This window comes from Ovis canadensis, chromosome 2 (assembly GCF_042477335.2).
Source record: "Ovis canadensis isolate MfBH-ARS-UI-01 breed Bighorn chromosome 2, ARS-UI_OviCan_v2, whole genome shotgun sequence".
Taxonomy (NCBI): Eukaryota; Metazoa; Chordata; class Mammalia; order Artiodactyla; family Bovidae; genus Ovis; species Ovis canadensis.
This window is the reverse complement of record NC_091246.1, coordinates 138,264,746-138,292,300: the sequence shown is the minus strand read 5'-3', so window position 1 is coordinate 138,292,300 and position 27,555 is coordinate 138,264,746. Positions and strand designations below refer to the sequence as shown.

Here is a 27,555-nt window from a genome sequence, read left to right as displayed (position 1 = left end):
CTTCTTAATCTTGAAAACATAACATTTTCTCAGTAAAGGTTCCTGAGTCTTCCTAAGGCTGCTGTGCAGACAAACCCATTAAAAGGAAGGATACCTCTGAAAATACTAAGGTGTGGTTCCTATCAAAAAGGATTGTGGTATTTTATTTCAAGATAAATATTTAAAACATGTTCCTTGGGAGGAATATCCTTTAGATACCTCAAAATCAACCCAACCAAACCATGCTGTTTACATCTTTCTTGATCTCTCCTAACCCCAATCTAATCTCTACAGTCTCAGGAATTGGTGGTGCTATCATAAAGTTTCTGCTTGCTAATGTGGGAGACCCAGGTTAAATTCCTGGGTCAGGAAGATCCCCTGAAGAAGAGAATGGCAACCCACTCCAGTAACCTTACCTGGAGAATTCTGTGGACAAAGAAGCCTGGTGGGCTACAATCCATGGGGTTGCAAAGAGTCACACATTGCTGCTGCTGCTAAGTCACTTCAATTGTGTCCAACTCTGTGCAACCCCAGAGATGGCAGCCCACCAGGCTCCCCCATCCCTGGAACTCTCCAGGCAAGAACACTGGAGTGGGTTGCCATTTCCTTCTCCAATGCATGAAAGTGAAGTCGCTCAGTCGTGTCCGACTCCTAGCGACCCCAAGGACTGCAGCCCACCAGGCTCCTCTGTCCATGGGATTCGCCAGGGAAGAGGACCGGAGTGGGGTGCCACTGCCTTCTCTGAGTCAGACATGACTGAATGACTAATACAACACTTTTCAGTCATCTACTCAATTGCAGAAACTTCGCCTTCTACCTCTTTAAGTCAGTTATTGACTCCTGTAAACTGTCTTTAAAGTTGCTTATTTTCCTTACACCCAACAACTCTGTCCCATCGCTCCTCCTGCCAAACCTATCCTTCTCTGTCTTACTCACCCCTAATAACAGGATATACTCAGATGAAGCAAAATAATAAATATATATTTATAAACCCCTTGAAACAGACGAAGAAAATTCAGATTTGATTCATCATTTGTCATCTACTAAAAATATACTGGATTTTATACGAACTTTATACTATAAAAATTTCAAATATGTACAAAAGAGAAGAAATAATGGAGCTTCATGACCTACCAGCTATCTCATGATCTTCCTGTCTACTCCTCACCCAGTTTCTTTTCCCTAGAGTATTTGGAGCAAATTCCTTCATCATTTCAGTTTATCAGCGTATACGTCATACACTGAACTTTTGAAATTTCAGTTACACTCAGGAAAAGAGAGAAAGGAGTTAGCTGATAGTCGAGGAACACAATCTGTCTCCTTGACAAAGAGAATTTTTCATAAAGTCTTTACGAATATTTCTCAATTTTCTGTTTTTCCTCCCTTCATAAAATGTCTTTAAGTATCATAATTATACTCAATTCAATTATTTTAATTCAAGTAGGGCTTTTTATGCTGAATTGTGAGTTCTCAACTAATAAGCTGTCCTCAATTCAATTGAATTGAATTCTTGAATTTTACTCCCAGATCAACAAAAATTTATAGGACACATATTTGAATGTCTAGTTCAAGCAGACTAGACTGTCTTGTCAAAGAGTTCAATTCCCTTATTCCCAGAATATGATTCAATATTACTCTAAAGTGAATTGCTACCTGTTTTCACTTTTATGTAAACTATCCTATGAGTCTGACTATGCTGTTTAATATGTATTCATTTATTTACTCTTTGGCATCAAGGTTATCAAGAAAGTACCTTTCCATCAAAAATGTTTATTTTTATTAGTAGAATTTAATTGGCCCTTTTCAGAATTTATACCTGTTTGAAGACCCAGATTTGGAGTTTAAATTCAATGTCATTTTTTATTTTCTTGTTGTTCTTGTTTTAAGAAAATTGTTAAATCATGAATCTTTGTATATCACAGATTCCTGGGTCCCAGAGATGAGTTTAAGGGAGCCCATAACCCCCCAGGGATTCTGCTACCAAGAACACAGGAACAGTGAGTGCATAGCAGGTGCTATATGCAGTCTGCATGCTCGAAATGCTCGTGTCCTGGTCTCTGTCTCCCCTCTACCAAGTCAGATATTATCCATTCTTTAAAATGTGATTCCTGTTTATAATAGCCAGGACATGGAAACAACCTAGATGTCCATCAGCAGATGAATGGATAAGAAAGCTGTGGTACATATACACAATGGAGTATTACTCAGCCGTTAAAAAGAATTCATTTGAATCAGTTCTGTTGAGATGGATGAAACTGGAGCCGATTATACAGAGTGAAGTAAGCCAGAAAGAAAAACACCAATACAGTATACTAACACATATATATGGAATTTAGGAAGATGGCAATGACGACCCTGTATGCAAGACAGGGAAAGAGACACAGATGTGTATAACGGACTTTTGGACTCAGAGGGAGAGGGAGAGGGTGGGATGATTTGGGAGAATGACATTCTAACATGTATACTATCATGTGAATTGAATCGCCAGTCTATGTCTGACGCAGGATGCAGCATGCTTGGGGCTGGTGCATGGGGATGACCCAGAAAGATGTTATGGGGAGGGAGGTGGGAGGGGGGTTCATGTTTGAGAATGCATGTAAGAATTAAAGATTTTAAAATTTAAAAAAATAAATAAATAAATAAATAAAAGGAAAAAAAAAATAATAATTATAAAATGTGATTCAAGTTCCATCTCTATCATGAAACCTTCCTAGATACTTGGAACCTTTAATTATTTCCCTGTTTCTCTGAGTCAGTACTTGTGTATTATCTCCCTGACCTAACTATATAGGAGGATAGAGGACAGATAAGAGTTCTTCCCAGGTGGCTCAGTAGAATCTGCCTGCCAATGCAGGAGATGCGGGGGGAGACACAGCTTCCATCCCTGGGTCGGGAAGATCACCTGGAGGAGGAAATGGCAACCCATTCCAGCATTCTTGCCTGGAAAATTCCGTAAACAGAGGAACCTGGTGGGCTACAGTCCATGGAGTCACAGAGTGCTGGACACGACCAAGTGACTGAGCACATACACACACAAACCCAGGGCAGCGAAAGTGAGAAAAAAGAGAGGCAAGACAAGAAAAATGGGAAGTTATGCATGGGAAGGCTGTGTGCCTAAACTTTGCCATAGGGTAGTCAGTTAATGAAAAGGAGGGAGGGTGACGATTGATCTGCCACACTCTCCTATTTCTATTGATCAAAATTCATCTTGAGTGAGTTAGCATCCAGCCTGTTGCAATGCACCATCCAGATTTTTTCGCAGCCATTTGGGAAACCAGACCCCATGCTCTTTAGTGTTTCATCCAATAACAAAAGTGGTAGAGGAGCCAGAAACTCCAGATGATTACCCCAGAAGCCAGGAAGAGCCAGCATAATGGACAAGTGACTGGTCAGCCCTAGGCAGTAGATTGCTGCAGTAGTCAGTGAGTAGTCAGTCACTGTGGTCATGACTAAGACAAAGCAATGAGCTCTGCAGGGGCAGATGGAATCTGAGGAGGTGCATAAGATGCCCCTGACATAATCCATCATAGGGATCAGCGGACAAGAAGACCATCTCCCATTTTCTCTAAGAAGTCTTTCCCTGCTTTCTCAGAAGCACATATGTTAATTACAGTAATCAAATGAAATGCCCCAGCTATAATTTTGCTTGTGTAGCACAAGGATCTTTGCTCACTTAAATAGAATAACATTCAGTTCAGTTCAGTTGCTCAGTCATGTCCGACGCTTTGTGACCCCATGAATCACAGCACGCCAGCCCTCCCTGTCCATTACCAGCTCCCGGAGTTCACTCAAACTCATGTACATCGAGTCAGTGATGCCATCCAGCCATCTCATCCTCTGCCGTCCCCTTCTCCTCCCGCCTTCAATCCCTCCCAGCATCAGAGTCTTTTCCAATGAGCCAACTCTTCGCATGAGGTGGCCAAAGTATTGGAGTTTCAGCTTTGGCATCATTCCTTCCAAAGAACACCCAGGACTGATCTCCTTCAGAATGGACTGGTTGGATCTCCTTGCAGTCCAAGGGACTCTGTAGAGTCTTCAACACCACAGTTCAAAAGCATCAGTTCTTTAGTGCTCAGCTTCCTTCACAGTCCAACTCTCACATCCATACATGACCCCTGGAAAAACCATAGCCTTGACTAGACGGACCTTTGTTGGCAAAGTAACGTTTCTGCTTTTGAATATACTATCTAGGTTGGTCATAACTTTCCTTCCAAGCAGTAAGGGTCTTTTAATTTCATGGCTGCAGTCACCATCTGCAGTGATTTGGGAGCCCAAAAAAATAAAGTCTGACAGTGTTTCCACTGTTTCCCGATCTATTTCCCATGAAGTGATGGGACCAGATGCCATGATCTTCGTTTTCTGAATGTTGAGCTTGAAGCCAACTTTTTCACTCTCCTCTTTCACTTTCATCAAGAGGCTTTTTAGTTCCTCTTCACTTTCTGCCATAAGGATGGTGTCATCTGCATATCTGAGGTTATTGATATTTCTCCTGGCAATCTTGATTCCAGCTTGTGCTTCATCCAGCCTGGCATTTCACATGATGTACTCTGCATAGAATTTAAATAAGCAGGGTGACAATATACAGCCTTGACATACTCCTTTTCCTATTTGGAACCAATCTGTTGTTCCATGTCCAGTTCTAACTGTTGCTTCCTGACCTGCATATAGGTTTCTCAAGAGGCAGGTCAGGTGGTCTGGTATTCCCATCCCTCAGAATTTTCCACAGTTTATTGTGATCCACACAGTCAAAGGCTTTGGCATAGTCAATAAAGCAGAAATAACATTATAGTCTGAGATAAAGAGGCATACCTTCTGGCCAGCTACATCATATAAGGGTGGGTAGTGGGAACTGGCTTCTCTGTTTTCCATGTAATATATGATATATATAAATACATCTATCCAGAGCATGGCCCAGAAAGAGGGTTGTTCCCAGAAAAAAAATCACAGAATTGCAAATCTTACTGTAAATAGTTGAGGGCAGTTAATAGGCCCTGCTCTGTTTGGGCCTGAAGAAGGCCTTCCCATAAGTTTCTAGGGGCAGTGTCACTGCTGCTGGTTGACTGAAGATGACATACTGACATTTGGGGGTGAGTGACTGCACATACTCCTGAGGAGAGATCAAAGTCTGTATCGTGCAGCAATTTTTGTTTTGTTATCCTATCATTTAATCTAGCCAAGGAATTGATTATTGACCTTCACTGTCTTATACTGCAGATTCTTTTCAGCAAAGAAGTATTAAAGCAGAATGGTGTGAAGAATTATGTGATAAGGAATAGTTAGAAATTACATGGTGAGGACTTCCCTGGTGGTACAGTGGATAAGAGTCTGCCTGCCAACTCAGGGGACATGGGTTCAATCCCTGGTCCAGGAAGATTCCACATGCTACAGAGCAACAAAGCCCACGCACTACAAATACTGAGCCTGCGCTCTATGCCCTGTGAGCCACAATTACCGAGCCCAAGTGCTGAACTACTGAAGCCCTACTACTGCCCCAAACCTGTGCTCTGCAGCAAGAGAAGCCACCGCAATGCAAAGCCTGTGCACAGAAATGAGGAGCAGCCCCCACTCACTACAACTAGAGAAAGCCCACACGCAGCAACGATGATCCAGTGCCACCATAAAGAAAGAAATGAAAAGAAATTACATGCTGAGAAGTTGCTTGGTGATAATTATAGCTTCACTTTAAAGTGTATATTGCACAATTCCTGTTTTGTTTCTCTTGCACATGAGGAAGTAGAGAGAATTTGAGGATTTAGCCAATTTCCCGGCCTAATTTCTCAGGGGGAGCCCTGGGAAGTAATTCATTCTTCTGGCATGATATAATATTGTACACTATTTTGACTACAGTTTTTGAGATTTTGCTTTTCAATTTGAGAGATTTACTGTATCTTGCAAGAAAGTAGCTAGTGGCTTATTTTAAACCCCTTAACTCACACATCTAATTAGATGAGTAAAACAGAATTAGCATCTAAATTTCACACCACTTTGGAGGAAAAATATCTTTACCAAAAGCTGATTCTGAGTCTTAAGAAATGAATTGCCTGTTAATTGAGAACCAAATGGAGAAAGTTTTGAAAGCACACACACACAAAAAAAAGCCAGTAAGGCTTCTATCAGGAGGAGAAAGCGGCTCTGGTACAGGTGGCCCACATGACCCTGCAGCAGAAGCTAAACCAACTCCACATGGAGAATTTTCACTATAAAACTGCTAATAGAAGAAGGAATTCAATATTATTATACCTTTAATGTTTTATGACATTTTGCTTGAAGTATACTGGGCCGGTCATGGCCTTCATTTCAAAAACTTGAAGCTTCCATGGGATGGCAGTTGCCTTCTTCCTGCACAGAGGTCCAGGGCTGCCTAAGCTAATACTATTGCACAGTTCACGTGGCAGGGCCAAGGAGAAAGACGGGTGAGCTGCCTACGGAGCGAGACGCTTCACGGCATACCCTGTTTCCAGTCAGATCTACTGTTCTCTTCCTGTCTAACTCTTACTGGCCACATGATCTCAGGCAGATTACTCAGCTTCTCCAACCTACCTACTCTCTAGTAGGTCTACCTAGAGAGATCTACTCTCTAAAATGGAGATAATAAACCTACTTATGGCCAATAAAAGGATTAACTGAAATAAGGCATGCAAGGACTGTTGGCAGCTAGTAGGCTCTTCTTTTTTTAATTTATTTTTAACTGGAGGATAATTGCTTTATAATGTTCTGTTGATTTCTGCCATTTATCAACATGAATCAGCCCTAGGTATACACATGTCCCCTTACTCTTGAACCTCCCTCTCACCTCCCACCCCATCCCACCCATCTAGGCTGTCAGCTATTAAGCTATATAAGTTTCCAGCCACCTTTGAGCTTTTAAATATAGGTAGAAATGAGAAACCACCCTGTTCCTACCTTGTTATCTTTATTGCCTAGAAATTTAAGCTCATGGTACAGGAAATGGCATGGAGTCTAAGGCTGAAATTGACTGAGAGCCAGGAATGGGGGAGATGGTTTTCTCCTACCTGAGAATTACTTAACTCTAGTGATACAAGTCGGAGAAGGCAATGGCACACCACTCCAGTACTCTTGCCTGGAAAATCCCATGGGCAGAGGAGCCTGGTAGGCTGCAGTCCTTGGGGTCGCCAAGAGTTGGACACGACTGAGCGACTTCACTTTCACTTTTCACTTTCGTGCATTGGAGAAGGAAATGGCAACCCACTCCAGTGTTCTTGCCTGGAGAATCCCAGGGACGGGGGAGCCTGGTGGGCTGCCGTCTATGGGGTCGCACAGAGTCGGACGTGACTGAAGTGACTTAGCAGCAGCAGCAGTGATACAGGTTCCCAAAGAAATAAGCAGAGTTTTTTAAAATTTTAGATATCTATTGTTAATTTTTTTTTTTTTACTATTTAGGAATTTGACTTCATAAACACTTTTTAAAAACAATCTTTCTCCACACATTAAGGGATACTTCAATAACACCCTCAGACTTGGCTCATACTATCATGTAAAAAAAATGTGTTGGCTAGAATATGCTGTTCTTGGCAACTAAAAATAGCCTGGTGTCTGTCCTTTCCATCACCGTGCTAAAAGACTCTCTTCAGTTCTCAAAGGTGTACCATCACTAAAACAGGAAGAAAACTGAAGTATTTAACATGGAACCCTAGCTTGAGGACTTCAGAACACACATTCCTTTTAGCTGAGATGGTGTCTTGTCCATCAGAGCACTGCAGTATTAAGGATTATATTGTAGAAATATGCTTCTTGTTATCAAAGAGCATGAAGAATGTTCAAAAATTACAGTAAGACTTAAGCAAGTTTTTCATATTTATCTACATAAAGATACTCAAAATCAATGATATGTTTAATATCTATGTATATTCAAGGCTCAACTAATTATGGAGGTAAGAGAATCACCTAAAAGTAACTTTTATTTGCTGCAATAGAAACTATAAGCATAACCATCTTCTTATTTCAGATCCGTGAATAGTATGATTTGAGTAATACAAAGTAAAACAAAACTCTTTCATGTATAAATATTTGGTTAATAATTATAGTGTAAATGACTAAAGTTTAATCAATAAAATGAGGCCTCACTTGAGTTTCATTCCTTCTCCAAGAAATGCCTCATTTTACGTAGTCCCTGATTTTTCCTGTTCCTTTTTTGCCAACACTGCAGGATGTTCTATCAATAATCAGAAGAACAAAATATGGTATAAGTTAATACAAGAGTTGGAAATTTTTCTAATATTTTTCCAGACCTAATATTCTAAATTCTGCTATTATAAAATTTCATAAATAATAGAGGAGAAAAATATCATAGCGACAATGAACTAATTGAAACACACCTAAGGTATAGAATCTTTTCTGAAATCCAATCAGGCAGTTCTTTTTGGGTGGGTTTGAATATACATGGAACTTCATTATTACAAAGTGAATTATAGTTAACTCCAAAGAACTGAGGTCCCTAGAGAGTAAGTAATACACTCCTGGCTACATGTGAATCCAATGCAAATTTGTTTAAATCATCAAATATCAAGACAGAGAAACTTTCTGGTAAAGAATCTGCCTGTAATGCAGGAGACCTGGATTTGATCCCTGGGTTGGGAAGGTCCCCTGGAGAAGGGAAAATCTACCCACTCTAGTATTCTGGCCTGGAGAATTCCATGGACTATATAGTCCATGGCTCACAAAGAGTCAGACACGACTGAGTGACTTTCAATAACATTATTAACCTTTAGGTTGCTATGTCGAACACCAGAGACTGGTGGTTGAGGCTCAGAGCAGGTTGCCCCAAAATATGACAATGTGGCATACTCGGCTTTTATATTTTTGGAGTTACTAATTTTCGGTACTTTATATATTTTGGTTCTTACTTTTGGCATGCAGGATCTTCATTGTGGCGTGTGGGATCTTTAACTGCGGCATGTGGGATCTAGTTCCCTGACCAGGGACCAAACCTAGGCCCTCTGCATTGAGAGCACAGAGTCTTAACCTCTGGACCACCGCATACTGGTTATTTGAATTAAAGTTAAGCGACAGCCAATACCAGAAGGACATCTTGACCCTCTGAAACAGATAATAAATCTCCCATGTGAAAGGTTCACTCCCTGCACCTAGAGAGACATCCTTATCACCAGAGACAGGGAATTCAGGCCAAGAAGCCTGTATAAACAAACCTTATATCTTCTTTACTAATTTACTACCCCAAGTGCAAACGGATTCTTCACTAATTAAACATTCAGCCTACATCTCTTTGCCTTGTCAATTCTTTTTTTTTTTTCCTTGTCAATTCTTTACAAATTTATTGCTTCTTTATTGAATAAGTATAAAAGCTGCCTGTTTTTATACTTTTGGGGATCTTATTTCTATAAAACCTCCATACATACACATTAATATTTTTTCCTCCTGTCAATCAGTCTTGTGTCAATTTAATTATTAGACCACCCAAAAAAACTCAAGAAAGGTAAGGCTGAGGCTAAAATCACTGGGAATACACCTCAGTGACTTTCTGTAGGGCTGGGTTGATCTATGACAGGAGGTCAGTAGGACTGACCAGCAGGACCAGTCCAGCAGGACTGGAAAGGACTTCATGGGCCACCCAAGCTCTTGGTTTACAAGGCTCTATGGTACAAGTTTACTGGAAACAATGAATAAGTACCTAGCCTGGTGTTAATTAACCCAAAGTGCTTCCTGAAAGCAGACTGGAGACCCAGGGAGACTGGGGGTCTGATTCAGTGGAGCAGTGAGCACCCACCGGAGATGTGATTACCAGCTCCCACCAGCTATACCATGTAACACTGTTTTATCTGTCAGTAAATAGCAAAACTCATTGTAGGAGAGTCAGTTTTTCACACTTTAGAAACTTGAGTTAGATTAGTTACCTGATACAATTCTAACTTTAATACTTATACCAGTATGTGTCCAGTTTGTCTCTGTTACTTATTATAAGGTCTAGACTAAGGAATGCGTAATTTCAAGATTGAGAAACCAAGGTCATTTTTTAGTCAAAAGGAGAAAACTTCAAAATTATTTCAAATTGGAGGATCAAAATTTGTGATAATTCTTCCTCAGATACATGGAATCAAGTGTTCTGAACATGTTAGCACATTTTGTTAGCACATTTAATGCTAAATGATTTTTTTAATTAGGTATATTTGAATCTTCCCTCCTCCCTTACTCCCAAATATTTTTATTGCTCTATTATTTTAAAACAATACTTTCTGCTTTTTATATTGTCTCATAACTAATTATGTTTTGGTAGGATGTCCCTTAAATCAGATAATATTATATGAATCATATGAAAAAAATAATTATAAATATTCTAACATAATGTGATTAAAATTTAAAGAAGTTTTTAATGAGTTATGGAAATAAAGTAATAAAAATTGAAGAAATCTGAAATAAACATTGAACAGATTTGGCTTTATTAGTATATCTAATAGATAGTGTTTAAAATACTCTAAATACAACTTTAAAAGATCATGGTAATATTTAGACTGAACAGAATTCACAGTTGGTTTTATAAGCATGAGGTAAACACACAGCATATACTTAGCACACTATGAATAAGTTACAGGATGTAAACAAGATCGAAGATGTAGTATTACTGTTGGTTCAAGACGGCGAGCCCTACCCAATGGAGACTGCCTGCATCTCGCAAAAAGCAAGCGAGAGAGATGAGACAGAGATAGCTGAAGGCTCCTTCTCCTTGGCCCCAATAGTTCTTTACATTCTCTTTTACTGTGTCAGATTCTTCTTAGTGGTCTTGCTTTGTTCTCTTACATCTACTCTCAAGAAGAATCTGAAATGCACTTTGCTATCTACTTGTAGTTCTACGGTTGTCGTAATTGCTGCAATGGACTGACCATAAGCATAGATTTGTTATATAAACAGCGGAATAACATTGCTTGGATTTAATATTGCTCAACTGTAAAAATAATTCATTGACTCAGCTTTCATCCCATTTGTCTGTCATTTTCTATGGCTTTAAGATTGTTTCCTTTGTATGAACTGATAGCAGAACTGAAAGTGTATTTATTCAATTGACTTGAAAGGATTATATAAGTTATCACCATCTACATCATGCTACATCAACATCTATGAAGAATCAATAAACACCTATTTTCTATGCCCAATCAGACTCCTTAGAGTTTCATTTTTTCAGCCATTTTCCATTTTGTCCTATGAGTCATAATATATACTAACTTTTTTAGTTTTTTCTATATCATGTTTTAATTAATTTAATCCTTATTTTGAAACCTTGAAAAAAAACACAAAACAAGACTATTAGTAAGAAATCTGACATAATAGGAGACATGTTACTTAAAGCTGTAGGGAAAGTAGACAGAATCTCAAAAGTTTTTTCGGTTTTTTTTTTTTTTGTAAGATACAGGCAAACAACTCCATTTGGTAGGACCAACCATACTGAACTTTATAACACAAAATTTATTTCTGGTCTTGTTTACATCCTGTCATCATAGAGTATGAGGCAGGTACATATTATTTTCTCTTTTCATGTTAAGAGCGTTGAAGTAACCTGATAGTAAGGGGTCATGTTAGGGTTCAAATCTGGATAGTCTGACTCATATGTGTCATAAATTGAAGGCCTGAGCAGAGTCTCCTCTGAAACTGAAGTCATTGGAAGTAACACACCTCAAAGGACACACCTTCACCTGCTGCTGCTTCCCAGAGACAGACCGCTCAGCAGGCCACAGGTTCACGTCCTGAATCGGAGGTTCTGGCGAAGGCCTTCCGACTCCCCTTATCCCTGTCTCCAGGCTCTTCAGGCAGCATGATGAACAGATATCCATCATGCTCCCTCCTGGGACTCATTTTCTGAAGGAAGAAGCCATTTTACACGTAGTGGTAAAGACAGGATAGGACCAGTCTTAGCCAAGATTATAAGATCAAGCATACCTCTCTGTTACATTTTCAGCTAGCAAGACCCATTTACAGCCTCTTGACACACTCAGAACTAACCTTCCTTCTCCTGACATTCAGTAACCCACCATGGGATTGCCCTTGGGCTGTCCAGAGCCCTCAGCTATGACCTTCGACTCAGTACTCCCCTCCAACTTAAAGTCTCATTCTTCAAACACCTCTCTTTCTGTGGTAGAAAGTGCTAATTATCCCAATACCTGAATGTCCCTCTTTCCATAATGACAGAGCTCCCATCTTCTGGCCCTCTTGAAGTTAGTTATGGCCATGTGACTAAGTTTTGCCCATGGAATATGAACACACATTGTGTGTGAAACTTATGGGAGTATCCTGAAAAGAAAGTGATGTATCCTTCTTTCCCCCCTTTCTTCCTGCCTGCTGGCTGCAATGTAGATTTATTTTCTAACATGAAGCATAGAAATAGCTAGACAGAGCAGACTAAGTCTCAGGTCTCAGGGAATGCCATGCCAGACTTGAACTGACAATCCTGTAAACTAAAAAGACATTGGGAATATGATAAAGGAACAGAATTCTCCCTTGTCTACTCTTATCTGAAGTATTTTTGTTAACTTGTGGCAATCTTTAACCTAACTATTCCCCCTCTTTCTGGTACTGAGCAGCAAGACTTGTGGATTTGTTAACACAAACAGAAAAGTATCCTCTCTATACTCCAGAATTTTGAGCTGGTCCCTCCTGGTTTGGTGACTATTAAAGAAATATGGAAAAATCCTCTCTTAGGATAAAAATTTCAGCTTGCAAATCTACAGACAAGCATAATACTATTTTTGCTTTCAGAGGCTTTAAGAAGTGAATATCATGTTGCTTTTTCTTTATGTGTCCTTTCCATCTCAAACCCTCTCAGTTCTGCCAGCTAGATCAACACCTCTGCCAAGTAGAGCAAAGAATATGTCCTGAGGAAAGCAAAAGAGAAAGTAACAATAATGGTTTTCAAAATATCCCATTAAATTACCTGAAGAAAAACAGCTAATTCTTCTTGTGCTTCCTTAAGCCATTTCCTAATCTACATAGTCACCAAAGTTCATCTTTTTAAAATGACAGATAAATTCATAGAGACAAAAAATAGATTAGAGGTTACTAGGGCTGAGAGGAGAAGGAAGGGGGAGTCATTGTTTGGTAGGTACAGAGTTCTGCCTGCAGTAATAGAAACTTTTTGGAAATAGAGCAGTGATGTACACAACATTGTAAACATAAGTAATGTCACTGACTTGTATTTTGAAAACAGTTAAAATGGCCTATTTTGTGTTATATATACTTTACCACAATAAACTAATAAATAAATAAAATGCCATAAAAGTGTCATTAAGGGAGCAGAACGTCATCAGTTCAGTTCAGTTCAGTCGCTCAGTCATGTCCGACTCTTTGTGACCCCATGAACTGCAGCATGTCAGGCCTCCCTGTCCATCACCAATGCACAGAGCCTACACAAACTCATGTCCATCACATTCGTGATGTCATCCAACCATCTGGTCCTCTGTTGTCCCCTTCTCCTCCCGCCTTCAATCTTTCCTAGCAACAGGGTCTTTTCAAATGAGTCAGTTTTTCCCATCAGGTGGCCAAAATATTGGCGTTTCAACTTCAGCATCAGTCCTTCCAATGAATATTTAGGACTGATTTCCTTTAGGATTGACTGATTGGATTTCCTTGCTGTCCAAGGGACTCTCAAAAGTCTTCTCCAACACCACAGTCCAAAAGTATCAATTCTTCAGTGCTCAGCTTTCTTTATAGTCCAACTCTCACATCCATACATAAGTACTGGAAAAACCATAGCCTTGATTAGACGGACCTTTGTTGGCAAAGTAATGTCTCTGCTTTGTATTATGCTGTCTAGGTTGGTTGTAGCTTTTCTTCCAAGGAGCAAAGCATCTTTTAATTTCATGGCTGCACTCACCATCTGCAGTAATTTTGGAGCCCCCAAAAAATAAAGTCTGCCACTGTTTGCATTGTCTCCCCATCTATTTGCCATGAAGTGATGGGACCAGATGCCATGATCTTAGTTTTCTGAAAGTTGAGCTTTAAGCCAACTTTTTCACTCTCCTCTCTTTCATCAAGAGGCTCTTTAGTTCTTCTTCACTTTCTGCCATAAGGGTGGTATCATCTGCATATCTGAGGTTACTGATATTTCTCCCAGCAATCTTGATTCCAGCTTGTGCTTCATCCAGCCTGGCATTTCACATGATGTACTCTGCATAAAGTTAAATAAGCAGGGTGACAATATACAGCCTTGATGTACTCCTTTTCCTATTTGGAACCAGTCTATGGTTCCATGTCCAGTTCTAACTGTTGCCTCTTGACCTGCATACAGATTTCTCAGGAGGCAGGTCAGGTGGTCTGATATTTCCATCTCTTTAAGAATTTTCTGTCATGCCCACTCCTAAAGCCTCATTTGTCTCTTCCTACACTACTTCTTTTGTTTTCTAATTTTTATGTATGCTTTTGGAGGTTAAAGAATGTGTCTCAGACATGCTGCAGTGGAAACCAGCATGTTTTGTTTGCTTAGCTGAATAATTGCAAATAAAAGCACTTTTCTTAGTACATGGCTTCTTCCATTTACATTTAATAACATGGGGGCAGGAGAAGTGACTTAGCCACTCACACCAAGATTCCTTTTACAGAGAGGGACTGTATTCGAGCAGAGCCCTGAGATGAAAGAGAACCTGCGCTGAGAAAGGCACCATTCCAGCTACTCCAGTCAGCAAAGGAAGGAGAGGGAACATCTGAACTACATTTAAGCCTGTCAAACCCGCCCCGTTGGTTAATTTATGAAATATTTTCCTCTAAGATGTATATAATTTTACATAGTTGTAGGATTAGCAGAATCTAATCTCCTTCATATTTTTGTCTCCTGGAAAGACTTATCTCAATCAGGAGACCCAAAGCTCTTTATTTAGGAGAACTAAAGTATGTTTCATGATGGTGTCGACTATAAAATACAGTCACAACCTGAAAGTAAGAGTTATTTGGTGTGAATGTTTAGGACTCTGAGTCCGGGAGACAGCATCTCAAGAGCTTTGAGAAAACTGCTCCAAGGAGGCAGGAGAGGAAGTCAGGCTATAGACAAGTTTGCAACAAGGGGAGCAGGCAGTCTGAACAGCAAAGAACAGGTATCAAGCTAAGGAATTTAGCATTCTGTGTTTGGGAAGATGCGAGGCTCCAGGCTTGCTGAATTCATGCCTTTCACATGCACCACAGCTCTCTGGGGCCAATCCTGTTTACCTGGCTTCTGGCAGTCCCCCAGCTCCTCAGCAATCATGGACAGAGGGTGGCAGCATCCACTGGATCACAGTTTGGGGGGCCCTCATTCACTTTTGGAGGCCAGAAATCACTCATGGCTGTGATATATTTTGTCTATTGATATGGCCGGAGATCTTTTCATTTTACAATGGTAAGCAAATGACAACTATATCCCAAGATATTAACTAAGGCAATGATGGTAGAAGGACCAGATAAACCAGAAGAAAGGGAAATATTAGGAAATTAAAAGCAACAAATAAAGTAAACATATTCTAAAATCTAAGTGTGGGTCTAAGCAAATAGAATGTAAAGAGGTTGGGGACTATTGAAAAGTAACTGCTAATCCTGAATGACTTTTCTATTCTTTAAGTATTCAGAGTCATTTAAATATCCTATCAACAGTGTCTTGAGCATTACTATATTCACAGCAACATGAAATTATTTGTCCTTGCTTCTACAAAGAGGGATATTTCATAACTGCCACTCAGGGTAATTGAATCTTCTCTACCTTTTACATGTTTAGCACACATAAGTGACAAGTGATAAGACATAAGTGATAAGTGACAGGACTATAGCCAGGGCCAGAGATAGGTAGCAGGATGCTCAGAAGCTCAGTCATGTCTGACTCTTTGTGACCCTATAGACTGAAGCCCACCAGGCTCCTCTGTCCATGGGCTTTTCCCAGCAAGAATACTGAAGTGGGTTGCCATGCCCTCCTCCAGGAGATCTTCCCGACCCAAGGACTGAACCTGCTTCTCCCAAGTCTCCTGAATTGCAGGCAGATTCTTTTCCTGCTGAGCCAATGGGGAATCCTTTTGATACTTACATGGAGTATAACCTTTAAAAATTGTGAATCACTATATTGCACATCTGTAACTTATACAATATTGTCATCAACCATACTTCAATAAAAAAGCAAAATAAATAAATAAATCGCCCCAATTTGGCATCTATGTCTTTTTTGTCATGCTCCCATTAGTCTTAAAGAGCTTACTCTCTCTCAACTACATTTGAATTTTATTAATCAAAGCAAACTCTATAATGGAATTTTAGCCAACAAGTGGAAAAGATTTGGGGAAGAGGAGAGGAAGTGGTCTCTTTGTAGCTAGACCTGTGGGATTATCCTTTAAGTCAGTCAGCCTAGGCTTATCTTGACCCAGGCAGTCTCCTCTTCCTTACACCAGAGCCCAAGATTCACCAAAAGCTCCACAGCTTTTCAGAATGTATTGGCAGTGAGAGGCCGAAATTACTATGTGAATGTTTTGCTTGTTTGTAAATTAAGGGAGAAGTGTCATGATAGTTGCAATTTCCATACAGATACATAAATAATAAAGACAAATGGTTACCAATTGTGGAACCTAGTTGCTGGGTATAAAGGTGAATCCTATAAAATTCTTTCAACTTCTCTGTATTTTAGGGTGTTTTTTTTTCTATAATAAAAAGATTGAGGGAAAGTAGCCCTGAGAAAAATTAAAGGTCTGTTGTAGTGAAAAGGAAAGAAAGTGAAAGTGATAGTCGCTCAGCCCTGCGTGACCCTGCGCCCCTGCCTGACAGTAAACTTAAGTGCCTTTGTTCAGCTCATGCCCACCTGTGAACAGAAGAGAGTAACACACCCCTTTCCAAAGGCTGGCCATTCCCTTGCAGATGTTTTACAAGACAGAAGAACTTTTCACTTTACTTTCCCACTGCCTCTCCTGCTCTGTTCTTCTTTTGACTTCAGTTCCTCATTGCTTTCTGAATAAGGTCATTTTCCTTACCTCAACACCTCCTCTCTTGGATTCATTGGCCTGTCATGCAGTGAGCAGAGCAAGAAGCCTGGACTCGGTAACACTGTCAGTCAGTTTGGGAGTTAATTTCATTTCTTTCAGTCAGATGACTTTCTTACAATAACTAAGACCTACTATACTGACGACAACTCCCACCAAATTCCTTTTCTTAGTCTTATACTTTGTGTTATTTTCATTCTGTGTGTGCACTGACCTTTCTCAGCCACATAGAAGCCACATTGCTGCATGATGTTACAATTAAAATAAATCAGAATTAGGGTGGTAGGGGTAGAGATGGTATTGGCAAGGTGGAAAAATAAAGATAAAACTGAAGGCTGGCCAGTGATAGCTACCAAGATATCACAGTGAAAAATGCCAGATCCCAAATGCCACCTGGGGCACCCCCAGTCGCATGAAAGTAATGCTGTGCTGTGGAATCTGTCCACCAAAATTAAGTCCATTTCCTTTCTGGGGTTCCCATCTCCTTCCTCTCACTCCATCTGCCTAGTTCCTCCATTTGCCTAGAAGATGTTTTCTCAGTTTCTTAGGTTAATTGAAGATGTGGCACAGTCTTCTTATCTACCCTAAGCCCGACTGTCACCGGGGATAAATTCAATGTCCTTATCCAACTAACCTAACCTAACATTTCCCCAACCCCCTCACTCAAGAAGGCACCATCTCCTCTCCAATTCAGCTGCCCACTTCCATGGACTTTGTCATCACAGAGGACTCCTCCACCTCTGATATATATCCCACCTGATCGCAACCTTTGATCCTTCTAGCTGTCTTGACCAGTTAGTTCCACACTTCTTTTTAATTTGATTGCTTAATTTTCTCCCAATCTGTCACAGTCTTCACCTCTTTTGTCTTGTCGTCATTACCTCTGACCTCAACCACTCTTCAATCAATATTCTCAACTCCCTTGTTCCCCAGGGGCCTCCTATTCCACTCCTCAGTCTTGAACCAAACTGACTGGCTGATTGCTTTGTTCCTAGTCACAGTCTACTGAGACCTACTGGAAAAAATTATCCAGCTAAGGAGATTGAAGCCACCCCAGCTCAAACTGGGTTTCTGAAGGTCCTAAGGAGTTCTTTCACAACATCTGTACAGATTTCACTACCCTCTGTTGCAGGGAGGGGGACCCCTTCCAGGGCCCGAAAGTGGGCTCTTAATCTAACACTCAGGAATGACTTGGCCAAGGAGACACATGTGCTGACAAACTGGGAATGGGCATCCGGACAGAGAGCAGTAGAGTAAGGGAACCCAGGAGAACTGCTCTGCCTCATGGCTCGCAGTCTCAGGTTTTATGGTGATAGGATTAGTTTCTGGGTTGTCTTTGGCCAATCACCCTGATTCAGAGTCCTTCCTGGTGGCGCACACATTGCTCAGCCAAGATGGATGCCAGTGAGAAGAATTCTGGGAGATGGTTGGACATGCGGTGTCAACTTTTGACCTTTCCTGAACTCTTCAGTTGGTGCTGGCTTATTAGTTCTGTGTTCCTTACCAGAACCTCCTGTCTTAAAACAACTTGTGAGAATGGTAGCTATGGTGCCTGGCCAGGGTGGGCAGCCTCTGTCAGTGGGCTTCCTCTAACAACTCCACCACCCTAACTATCTCAGCAGATAACCTTGCTTCTTACTCATGAGGGAGAGAACTGAGGCCACACTTCAACGTCCTGAAGTTCTGCCTACAGTCTTACTTGGTACTGTATCCATTCTTGAGTGGGACAACTGACTCCCTAGACTAGGCTAAGCCCTCCCTCTGTGTCCCAGAGCCCATCTGCTCCTTCCCCTAAGATCTCATTCCATCCATCAATTTTCTTTTCTCTTACATTTTCAAATGCTCTGTTCTGCTCCCTCCGCCTGTAAACACACTCAAGTCCCTGACTGGGACATAATCCATGTTCCATGTTCTGGATGAAAAGGCTTCTTATTGCAAACAGGTTAATTTTCTTGAAACCTACAATTTTCTAGCACATTTTTGGGAATTTGTTTTGGGTGGGAAGCAGACAAAGTGATTCTAATGTTTATCTAGAAGACTAAATGGGAGGAAACAACTAAGAAAATATTTTAAAGTTAAAGATTTTGTTTATAGAGTCTGTCTTTATATTATTTTTCCTGCTAAATTGCTTGTACTTTACTTTATGTATTGAGGTTTTTAGCTGTGATCATGAAAGTCTTTGTGAAACTTGGTGCAGGTATAACGGAGTTGGGGCGAGGGCCATTCTCCTAGCCTGTCACCACCAAACCACAGCCCAGAGTGCACCCTCAGGGCTGGGGGTGGCCCCTCAGAGGACTGCAGTGCTCTGTGGATGATGTTCTCATGGAGGTGGCTGGCAGAAGAGGCAAGGCAAGGTGCCACGGTAAGGAAGATATGAGGCAGATTTATTTGAGACACTCCTTGGGGAATCTCTAAGATAACCGGACTTGGGAAGGGAATTGTCCCGCTGCTCTTTTCTCCCTTCAGCTCCAAAAACTACATAACCCTGTGTCCTTCTACCCACCAGGTTTCAGGTTCTCTGTCTGTCTTGGCTAAAATAAAGAACTCTTCAAATGAAAAGGTAGACTTAGAAAGGCTTCTGTAGGCCCTGGTGGTCTCTCACCCTTTCTTTCTGAAGGCACTTTAGCACCTGGGGCAGAGGGTGAGGCTCTTTATCCTCTGAGGAGTAAAGCCTCATTGTCTTGATGCTTCACTTTTCACCGGAAAGATATGTATGTATCCTTGCTCTATTCCTGGGGTGTATTAGTTGGGGCTGTCAACTAAAAAGATGAACAATGTGAGAGTTGCGAGTTAAGTTTTATCTGGTGCAAAATGAGGACTGCAGCCCAGGAGACAGCACCTCAGAGAGCTTTGAGAGAATGCTCCATAGAGGTAGTGGGGGAAGGTCAATATATAAGATTTTGGTGAAGGGGGAGTTCAGTGCAATCAAGCGCTTACTTCACAAGAGGTTTTCTGCTAGTCACAAGGAGCTGAGGGCATCGTGAAGAGATTTAGTGCTTTTCTAGATATGGAGTGATGCAAAGATCGGGATCATGGAACCAGTTCCTAAAAATATCTAACCGTCTAAAAACCTGTCCCATCAGTTTCTCTGGAGCATTGAGTGCCCCATTCTCCACCCTAAACTTCCTCAGAGGATGTTGAAGGTCAACAGCTGCAATAGCACAGGGTTCAATCTCCGCAGAGGCAGAGGGCAGATGCCCGAGATGTACTTGACAGGGCTCTTTTGCCCCAAGTAACAGAAACCCAAGCCAACTGTTTAAGAACAAAAAGAACATGGGCTGTCCTAACCGAAATGTTCTGGGCCAGATCCTGGCTTGAGCCTACCTGGATCAAGGCGTGTAAACAATGTCATCAGGACTTGGTCTTGTGCGTGTGGCCTATTGGCTCTGCTTCCCTCCACAGCTGGCTTCATTCATGAGCTGGCACTTTCCTCATGGTGACGTGAGGCGAAAAGAAACTATGGACTTTTGGAATTCCTCCCTTCATTTTGGCAGCCACATTGAAAAAGTCTCCAACTGTTTAAAGATTCAGATTTTAGACTCATTATTTCTATCTTTCAGTGTATTAACTCATTAATTCACCCTTGACTACTTTCTCTTACGTGCATGTTCAATCTGACAGGGAATCCTGTTGGCTCTACCATCAAAACATATCAGGAATTTAACCATTTCTCATCAGTTCAGTTCAGTTCAGTTGCTCAGCTGGGTCTGACTCTTTGCAACCTCATGAACTGCAGCACTCCAGGCCTCCCTGTCCATCACCAACTCCCACAGTTTACCCAAACTCATGTCCATTGAGTCGGTGTTGCCATCCAGCCATCTCATCCTCTGTTGTCCCCTTCTCCTCCTGCCCTCAATCTTTCCCAGTATCAGAGTCTCTTCAAACGAGTCACCTCTTCGCATCAGGTGGCCAAAGTATTGGAGTTTCAGCTTCAACATCAGTCCTTCCAATGAACACCCAGGACTAATCTCCTTTAGGATGGCTGGTTGGATTTCCTTGCAGCCGAAGGGACTCTCAAGAGTCTTCTCCAACACCACAGTTCAAAAGCATCAATTCTGTGCTCAGCTTTCTTTATAGTCCAATTCTCACATCTATACATGACTACTGGAAAAACATAGCCTTGACTAGATGGACCTTTGTTGACAAAGTAATGTCTCTGCTTTTTCATATGCTGTCTAGGTTGGTCATAACTTTCCTTCCAAGGAGAAAGCGTCTTTTAATTTCACGGCTGCAGTCACCATCTGCAGTGATTTTGGAGGGCACCCCCAATACTTTGACCACCTTATGTGAAGAACTGACTCATTTTCTAATGAAAGAAAAATCTTTTCTAAGACCCTGATGCTGGGAAAGATTGAAGGCAGGAGGAGAATGGGATAACAGAGGATGAGATGGTTGGATGGCATCACTGACTCTATGGACAGGAGTTTGAACAAGCTCTGGGAGTTGGAGATGGACAGAGAAGCCTGGTGTGCTGCAGTCCATGGGGTCGCAAAGAGTCAGACACAACTGAGCAACTGAACCAAACATTGGTACTAGGGAAATTAATTTCATAGCTAGACAGTCATTTGTGACTTTGGAGAAAGAAATTCCATAGCCTGGGGCAGAAATTAGATTATGAACACATTAAAAAAGGAGTGGCTGATGGGGAAGTGGAGGTAGATCACAAAATGAAATATGAATAACTCATCCAAAAAAGACTGACAGCCTACTTCAGACAGAGTACTACACTAGGCATCAGGGCCAGCATCAGAGTCATACAAGGCCCTGTGTTTAGGGGGGTCCTGACTTGGTTTAATGCGCAGATGTCACTATCTTAAAATTGCTAATAATTTTTGAGCAAGAGGCTGTACATTTTCATTTTGCACTATGCCCACAAATTATGCTGTAGGTTCTGCAGAGCACTGCAGGGAACCCAAAATATTTCATTCATTGTTCAGTCAGTTATTTATTCAACAACAAATAAACGAATTCCTTACCATGAGCCATCCAGTCTCTGGAGACATGATGAAAAAGGTAGAGCAGGTGACAAATGGATGACAGAAAACCTTTTAACAAAATGTTGTTACTTCCAAGAATAATAAAATGTAAATATAGCTATTACATGACATTCTACCTCAGCTCCCTAGTTGTAGAGGCTATATGGCCCTGGTTAGTTTATTCAACTGCTTAAGTCCTAGTATACTCACCTAAAAAAATGACAATAATAATAGGGCACACTCCTAAGGTTGTTAGAGGAATTAAATGCATTCAGGAACATAAGATGCTTACAACAGTGCAAGTGTTCAGTAATGTGAGGGACTGATGAATTTCCAGCACCTAGCACAGAGGAGTTCAATAAATGACTGGTTTAGTAAGCAGGGGGTAAAAAGGAAATTTTAGATCAACCTGGACAGTTTTATATGTTCTTTATAAATGAAACAGATACGGCTATATGTGTGCTTGCTAAGTCACATTAGTTGTGTCTGACTCTCCGCTACCCTGTGGGCCACAGCCCGCAAGGCTCCTCTGTCTATTGAATTCTCCAGGGAAGAATACTGGAGTGGGTTGCCATGCCCTCCTCCAGGGGATCTTCCCAACCCAGGTCTCAAACCCACATCTCTTAGGTCTCCTGCACTGGCAGGTTGGTTCTTTACCTCTAGCGCCTCCTGGGAAGCCCATATGGCAATATATGTTGTTGTTTAGTCTCTAAGTCCTGACCAACTCATTTGCATCCATAGCCTGCCAGGCTCCTCTGTCCAGGGCATTTCCTAGGTAAGAATACTGGAGTGGGTGGTCCATTTCCTTCTTCAGGGGATCTTCCTGACCCAGGGATAGAACCTGCATTTCCTGCATTGGCAGGCAGATTCTTTACCACTGAGCCACCTGGGAAGCCTAATCAAATCTTTGAAAGTTTAAGTGTTAGTTGCTCAGGTGTGTCCAGTTCTTTGCGACCCCTTGGACTGTAGCACACAAGGCTCCTCTGTCCATGGAATTCTCCAGGCAAGAATACTGGAGTGGGCTGCCAGTCCCTTCTCCAGGGGATTTTCCCAACCTAGGTCTCCTGCATTGCATGCAGATTCTTTACTATCTGAACCACCAGGAAAGGCCCTTAATCAAAGCTTTAAGTATATGTAAATATGTATATATGGCCATAGGGCTTCCCTGGTGACTCGGTGGTAAAGAATCCATTTGTCAGTGCAGGAGATGCTTGGGTCAGGAAGATCCCCTGGAGAAGTCCAATATTCTTGCCTGGAAAATTCCTTGGACAGAGGAGCCTGACGGGCTACAGTCCATGGGGTCACAAGCAGCTGGACACAACTGAGCATGCACACGGCTCAAAACTTTAATCAGGCCTAGAAGAAGATGTAAAAGAATATATATACTAAGTTATGTTGAATGTGGTCAAATCTGTGTAATAGGATTTGGGCAGAGAGATTTTTGTTTTGTGTTTTACTTCATATGCTCATTTAAAAACCAAGATTTCAGAAAAATAAAGCTTATTTTTAAAAATAAAAATTATTAGCATATTCTGAATATAGTGGCAGATAAGAAAGCTTATATTCTTCCTTTCTAAGCATTACCTTCCTTTTATCCAAGATATTTGCATTCAATTTCTCTGTCAGTTCTGACTCTGCCATATTTGCTCTTAGTTTTGGGGGAAAAAAAAATCAGCTCCTTGATCTGTAAAATAGCTTCCTCATTCATAAAATGAGGCACACAATACAGACAAAGTTTCCCAACTGGTGGACTTCAGTGTGCTGGTGTCCTGGACGTAGGTGAGGAACTGACCCCTCCTACAATGGGGCAGTTGAGGGGTCACGGGCTGCTGGAGCCCTTTGGGCTAGTACCGCTGGCCATGGGGAGCCTTGTTTGGGTCTCCTCAGGCACCTGTGCAGAGCAGTCTGAGGTATATGCCAAAGAAACAACAAACACTTACAGTTCTGTTTGCATGTGGCCAAGAAGATGCCTGCCACACTGGCATCTATCTGCCAAGCACCCCGCATGAATCAGGGATCTTGGAGCCAATGCAGGAGCCTCATGGGGCACAGCACACAGCCTCAGGGATAATCAGTTAGGGTATAAGAGAGGAGCCTTGGCAGAGTATGGTTTCTAACAGGCTCAGCTCCAGGCAATGCCTTTAGTATCCATCTGAACGTATATCTCCTTGCAGCAGTGCACTCTTTAAATAGTGCCCAGGCTAGCTCTTGACAATGCATACACGTTCTGAAAACTGGAGTTTCAGATATAAATATGTACTACTGGGGCTGAAATTCATTTATATTATCATATGAAATTGCAATATTATATTTGTCAGTGGAAAAAGAGTTGTAAGAGTTGTTTTTCTTTACATATTATGATTGTACACTTTGTACAATTGTGTAACGTGATTTTAAATATTTTATGTGATCAGAGTCCCTCACTTATAATTACTATTCAGAATATGAGTTTATCACTAAAAGTCTAGATCAGTAAATTAATAAATCCATATTAACCATAAAACTTAATATAAACTATATTTACAGAAACAAATTCAAGTCAGCTATTTAAAAATGTGGAAAATTTTTATTTGAAAGTTTTATCCAAATTCAGTGCTTAATATATTATCTAATACACTGTTATTTTATCATTATTCAATTTAAAGAAAATGTTATAAATTTTTTTTAACCATCATTCAGATGCCTCTAAATCTCTTCATTCATGTAACCGAATGTGCTGTACACAAAAAATTAGCATTTTTCTCTATGCGTTGTGATATGAAAGGCATTGAGCAGTTTGATAAAGATCATTTATAAAGTCAGTCTTCCAACCCATTGAACCCTAGGACACTAAATACACCCTCTCTCTCCCAAAGACATTTCAAAGACAACCAGGGCTACAAGGACAGAAAGCAGCCAAGTTTTGAGTCTGTCCAACAGGGTCAAGAACTCCAACAAGGATATTTGTACAAGACACCATGTGGCCCTGGAGTTGGAGGGGAAGCTTAGACAAAAGCGTAACAAATAGCTAATGTCTAAAAAAACACACGGAATCTGGATGAACAACTAAACTGGAAGAAATCCACAATTTACTCTAGGCCAAAAGACCTGAATAAGCAGACTGACATAGCATTTTCTTGGATGGAAATACTTAAGATCATATCACCCAACATTTTTCAAATTAATATGAAAATTTTATACAATTTAAAGAAAGAATAACACAAGTTATTGATCAGAAATAACTTGGTTAGAAAACACCATGCAAACATGCCAAAGTGAAGCCAAGGGGTCTTCTTGATAACCCTTGTAGTGTCTCATAGGTATTGAGGTGTGAATGCCATCTCCCTAAGGTCTTTAACTTCAAGTTTTTCTGCATACTCAGAACTGACCAAGTTATTCTTGACTATTTCATATATAGTCTTATGAAATAATCTTACTATTTGTATTCAAACTCACAAAGTTTTTATATATTAACAAGACACTAAGGGTATAAACTGAAAATGAAGTGAAGTCGCTCAGTAGTATCTGACTCTTTGTGATCCCATGGACTGTAGCCTACCAGGTTCCTCCGTCCCTGGGATTTTCCAGGCAAGAATACTGGAATGGGTTGCCATTTCCTTCTCCAGGAGCTCTTCCTGAATCCTGGTCTCCCGCACTGTAGGCAGATGCTTTACCATCTCAGCCACCAGGGAAGTCCATTGGTTGGTATAAACCCCCGAGAGGGTTTCTGCCATAAGCTGTATGACGTCACCACAGAACCACAGAGCAGGGCTCCTTACTTGCTTTGCACAGGGCGAGTCATTCATTTCACACAAGCGCACTATAGAGTTAGCAGAGTACTGCAGAAAACATGTATGCTAGGAGAACAAAGAACTAGAGCTCCATGCATCCTTACCTTGTCCTGAAGAATCCTGGAGGGGCCCCCAATATGAAAGGTTGCTGCTGAACTACAAAAGGGGCTGGGATTCTTGGCCTCCAAAACAGAAGAATTCAATCCCGGGCCAGTGACGAAGCTTGATCGCTCAGAGTTTTGTGTAATAAAGTTTTATAAAAAATATAAAAGAAGAAAACTTCTGACACAAACATCAGAAGAGGACAGAAAACTTTTCCAATATCTCAAGGACTACTGTTGGCTATCAGGAGTACCTGATAAACAGAATATGTAATAATTTGCTTGTGATAATAGAATCAGAGCAACCAGAGGAGGTTTGGAAGGTTGTTTCATCCAAGTTACATTAAGGCCTAGTGACTGGTTTCTGCCCCAGAACAGAGTACATTTAGTTCATGTCTCCCAAATCAAACACTGTTCCACTTGGGCAATGCTACATAAACACCAATAGATTGTTATTACTTGTGCCCCATTTCCCCCCAAACTCCCAAGCTGGTCATTCCCCATTGCTTAATAAACTGCGTTTCAAACAACTTAGAATATAACTGATTAGATTTCTAATCTTTCTAAGGAAGGGCATGGTCAATTCTAAAGGAGATGTTCATATGGATTGCTGCATTAAAATATATGGCTTATCCTTAGTATGGTAGGGAGACCTGTCAATCCTGGTCATTTTATCAGCACCTTTGCTTAAATAGGAGTCCACAGATTATTAATTTACAGCTGTCATGGGTGTTGGTGATCACTAAATCTTATCCCCATTTAAAAAAAAAAACAAAAAACAAAAAACACACAACCACAAAACTAAAACTAGAGCTCAGTGAGGGCAAATGAGTTAGTCATTTGGTTGGCCAGGAAAGAATTAGACCGACTCTCTGATTTTTGTTTGTATACTCCACAAGTGAAAACAATTAGGTAAAAATCATTCTCCGAGTGTATCTTATAATCCTACTTTTAGCAATCTTGTAAATCATTATTTAAATCTGGCCCCTCAGCTCTTTGCACAGCAACTAGTAGTTTAAGAAAATAATGCCAACAAGTTTCTTGAGATGAGTGCGTACCTAATTAACTGACTTCGACGAACTGGAAAGGAAATGGCAACCCAGTCCAGTATTCTTGCCAGAATTCCATGGACAGAGGAGCCTGGCGGGCTACAGACGGCACACTTTTAACACTCTTTTAACACATTTTAACACTCTTTTTTAAAAGTTTTTTTAAAAGCTTTCCTCCCATTTTCAGTTTATTTAATCTTTCGGTCTCACCGCTAGGCATGTGGGTGGAATCTTAGTTCTCCAACCAGGGATGGATCCCCGCCTCCCCCGCTCCCTGCGGTGTAAGCACTAAGTCCTAACTACCAGACCGTCAGCGAAGTCACCCTCCACCAGTCTAGCTTCTGCTCTTTAAGGGTGAAATTCCACGGCGTCAACCGCGTTAGCTTTTCCAAGATGCCCATGATTCACGTGTGTTCGTGTGATATGGATTTTCTGTGCGGGCCCTCGCAGTGGGCGTGGCAGTCATTGACACCAGGCCTTGGCAATTGGAAACGTGCGAGGAGACGCCGAGGGGTGGAGAGAGCTTACAGCTCTAAATTACAAGAAGGAAAAACGTGGTTTTATTTAAGCAGGGGAATGAAATGAATTCGGTAATAGACCTAAAAGGCCCACGTGGGGGAGGGGAAAGGGGCGCGGGAAGAAAGGGAAACAGGCCTTTTTCTCCAGTGACGCGCGGTCACGAGGCGTTCTCCCGACGTGGGCGCATGCCATTGGCCAAACCCCAGGTGACGTCC

The 27,555-nt window shown here is 41.1% G+C and overlaps 1 long non-coding RNA gene across 1 annotated transcript in view; it reads right to left on the bottom strand.

Annotated features, from left to right (window-relative positions):
* LOC138931485 (uncharacterized) overlaps positions 1-27,543 on the bottom strand; it is a 33,502-nt gene extending 5,959 nt beyond the window's left edge. Inside the window, exons 1-2 of the long non-coding RNA XR_011446577.1 lie at positions 25,776-27,543; positions 20,250-20,440 (exon numbers count right to left, since the gene is read on the bottom strand). This is a non-coding gene — a long non-coding RNA (uncharacterized lncRNA). The remainder of the gene's footprint in view (positions 1-20,249; positions 20,441-25,775) is intronic.
* Positions 27,544-27,555: the final 12 nt, after the last annotated feature.